Below are 4051 nucleotides of genomic sequence, written 5' to 3' on the forward strand. Positions count from 1 at the left end.
AGGATCCAGCTCCAGGCACCAATCAGCCCAGCCACAGTCCTGTAACAAGGATGGAAGCACAGCATGTGCTGTGTCCCAGGGCAGAGATGCCCTCCTGCTTCACAGGAGAGCAAAGGCCAGCAGCACTTTGCTTTCATAAACGAGTAAAAACTCAGCTTCCTGAAGCTCAGGCCTCCTCGAATCATTACATTGTTTAAATAGGAAGCAAAACAGGAGTAACAAACAGATACATAGTTATAGATCTCCAACAAATACTGTTTGTGTCTTGAGAGTCACTGAGTGGTTTTCTCTCTCCACTTCAGAAACATAAAGCTTTAAAAACTATGATTTCATCATTCTAGAACTAGGGGCTTCAAGGCACACCACAAAATGTGGCAAAATTCAGAAAAATCCATGAGAGCTGTCAGATGGTGGACACTCATTGTGGCTGAACCAGAGCCTCCTGCTCCACTCCAACGTGAGATGTTCAGTCAGAGGAGCTCCTCCCTGTGCTTCAGGGTCTGTCTTCTGCCAGCAGCCCTGAGGAGGAGGTGATCCAACATCTCCCTGTCTCCAGTCAGCCTGAGCCTTTCTGTCAATCCAGCTGCTAAATAACAAGCCCACAAAGACACAATTCAAAGGATGTAGAAAAGTGATGAAATATTTCAAATTGACATTTGCCTGACAAATGCTACTCTGTTGTTTTCCCAGGCCAAGCACCTCTGAATCACAGTAATATGAAGGAATTATTCCCCAAAAGATCCTCCATCTGATTTTCAAAGCTCCCTACAGTAACAAAAATATCAACCCTCAAAGGTACAGCACTACATCTCAATAAGAGAGGAAAAGGAAGCAAATATTTTTTCAGTTCAAATTTATATAAAGCAAATCAAAAAGAGAAGTAAGACTACCTTTATTCTTTCTGCACATTTATAAACATAGAAAAACCATAAATTTAGTGTGGAGAAGTCTAATTGCTCTCCTGTGCTTCATGTCATCCACTGCAGCATTATATCACAAGCCATATGGAGAATCAATCTGTGCACAAAATACAAGGGAAAGTCAATAACTAGCCAGTCATTGGCTTTTTTTCCTTCAAATAAAATCAAAGTTTGTAGACTCATACAGGTTTCCTGCTTTCCTGTTGGTGTACATGTTTTAATGATTCATTATTTGATACACCCATGCATTTCAAGGGTCATCAGAGTTTTTTCTCCACAGTTGTGGGTCAGCCTTTAGACTTCAAGAGCAAACTAAAGGCAGGATGTAGTTTTCAGAAACAAATATGGGAGCTGACTAGCTTATTTTCATTCACTTTCTCACCCCTGAATAATACCATTATAGAGCTTTCTGGGCAAATTGTGGCAAGCTGAACTGAATACAAAGCGACAGTGCTCAGAACTGAGCCATCCAGAAACATTTCAAACACCAGCTCAGGAGAAGAGGGGAGGGATATGTCATTCCTCTCTCAACAAAAACCAGCTTGCACTCCTGACATCTTCACTTTCTTGCCCAGATGTTGTCACAGGAAGAAAATAATAGAATATAAATTATGCCCTGTAAAGCACAGATGGGAGCAAGCTCTCACAAGAACCTATTTTCCATTTCAGCCCTTTGCTAGCCCCTCCCTGGGGCCTAGGACCACATCATGTCAGATTGAGCCCCTAGTTCTGGACTGTCCCTGATCATATCACACACACATACAGACTGGACAGAGACAATTGGCACTGCAAAGAGACACTGCCCAGCCCAAGCAGGGCTAGGTGCACACAAGGTTTGCCCCAAAGCTATGGGCACTCAGCAGCACACAGGGCTCAGAGAATGTGCCTGCAGCTTTGGCAACAAAAGGGTGAATGGAGGTGCCACCCCCAGTGTTTAAAACAGACTCAATCCAGTGTAGCACAGCTCTCCCTTGAGCAGCCCAGTGAGCTGATCTAACTGCAAACAAGTCACTGGCAGGTCAGCTCTGTGACCACTGTGTGGTTTATCACAGAGGCAGCAATGAAACAAGGCACAGCACCAAGCCTGGATTACATGACCTCTACCTGCCTTAAAACTGCACAGGCTCAGCTCCAAGTACCTCATTTTGAGAGTGATCTGTAGTTCTCACAGACCTCAGCATAAGCACTCATGGGCAAAATTCTACTTATGCCCTACACAACTTCTAATTAAAACAGCAGGTACAAATTAGCATGAAATTGAGTCCCTTAATGGATGGTTTTCCCTTTTCTCTTCAATTTAAAATCACCCTAACAAGCCTGGTTCAATGTGCAAGTGGAATGTATCCTCCAGTGAAAATTCAAATTTAAGTCACTGCAATTTTACATGAGAATATTTTTTCTTCTAACCCCTATACAGCATGAATCTGGAAGTGCTAGCTGCAGAGGACACTGACTTCCAGTGACACACAGGAAAAAACAACTAAACCCCCTAACATTTAACATCCTGTCCTTTACCAGGTGCTGAACCTCATCTCCAACACCTGAAAAATTTAGCATTTTCCTTTTCATCCTAAATCTACCTTCTTCTCCCACAGCTGTCAGGGCCCTGACTGCACTAATTGTCTGACCAGTCTCAGCTGGGGCTTCCACTCACACTCTTGGCCAGGGACTTTATTTAACCTTGGGGTTTAAACAGAACCATAGAATGGTTTGGGTTTGCAGGGACCTTAAGTTCATCCAGTTTTAACTCTCTGCCGTGGTCAGGTACACCTTCCTGCTCCAAGCCCATCCAGCCTGGCCTTGGATGCTTCCAGGGATTCAGAGGCAGCCACAGCTTCTCTGGGCACCCTGTGCCAGGGCCTCACTACTCTCACAGGGAAGAATTAATTCTCAATGTCCAGTCTAAATCTGCCCTTTTTCAGTTTAATGCCATTTCCCTGTGTCCTGTCACTCCAGGCCCTTGTCCAAAGTCCCTCCAGCTCTCCCTTGGAGCCCCTTTAAGCATTGGAAGGGATTCCAAGGTCTCCCTGGAGCCTTCTCTTCTCCAAGCTGAACACTGAGCTCTCCCAGCCTGTCTTCCCAGCAGAGGTGTTCCAGCCCCTGAGCCTCTTTGTGGTCCTCCTCTGAACCTACCTAACCATGTCCTTCTCATGCTGGGATGACAGAGGTCACTTGTGGGGGTCTTTGCTGCTAATTCTATTCATGAAGTGCTGTTTGGGTTTCCTGGGCAGACATTGTGTCCATGTCTTTGCTAGATGGTCACTGGACCATGCCCTGTGGGTGAGGTCTTTACCTGGCTGGTGTTGTGGCCACCCTCAGCTCCCAGATTCCTTTTCCTGAGGGAAAACAGCAAGAGTTGGATGAGGCTGGGCAGAGCCACTAAGTCCCTGTGCACTCAGGACACTAATAATGTTTTGTTCTACAGTATTTTTCCCCCAGACAGTGTCTGCTGTCAGCACTACTTGCTTTAATCAAAAATAAAGAAACATTTCAGCGTGGCTCATTATACTAAATGAAAACAACAGGGGGCTAATGAGCATTGTGAACAAGGCATTAACATGGCAATCAGAGGTTTCCACAAGAAGCTGCATCCTTCTTCCAACACCATGTATACACAACTGTGTATACAGTTGTGACCTCATCTGTTGACTTTAATTCAGGGAATAAATAGATTTAGATGCCTAACTTTGGTTTATCTTTGTAGCAAATTGTGCATTGTGTTACACTTACTAATAAGAAACAAAACTGCCAGCTCGGTTTGTGCAACTGTTCAGGGGTCATTCTTACTCTTCAGTGAACACATTTAACACATTTAATATTCATAACTGTGCTAGCACATTTAATATTCATGATTTTGGGGTTGAAGTTAAAGTGTTACTCCCCCAGTAAGTGTTGTGGGAGGCTTGGGCCAGGGTCAGTCTGTAAAGGGAAGGTGGCTGTGGCCCTGCTCTGGCAATGGCACTTCTGAACACACCCACACGGGCTGTCCGCGAGTTATGTGCGTCCCCAATTCTGAAATAACACGTACTGGCCAAAAGTTTCCGAATCTCTTTTCCAAATTTATTTTTACCTCTTCTCCTTTAAAGTCTAAAAGCCTGAAACAGCCTCTAAACGCTGCCGGACAGTGGGCT

The sequence above is a fragment of the Agelaius tricolor genome, unplaced genomic scaffold, assembly GCF_023055355.1.
Source record: "Agelaius tricolor isolate 1412-34295 unplaced genomic scaffold, bAgeTri1.0.p SCAF_17, whole genome shotgun sequence".
Lineage (NCBI taxonomy): Eukaryota > Metazoa > Chordata > Aves > Passeriformes > Icteridae > Agelaius > Agelaius tricolor.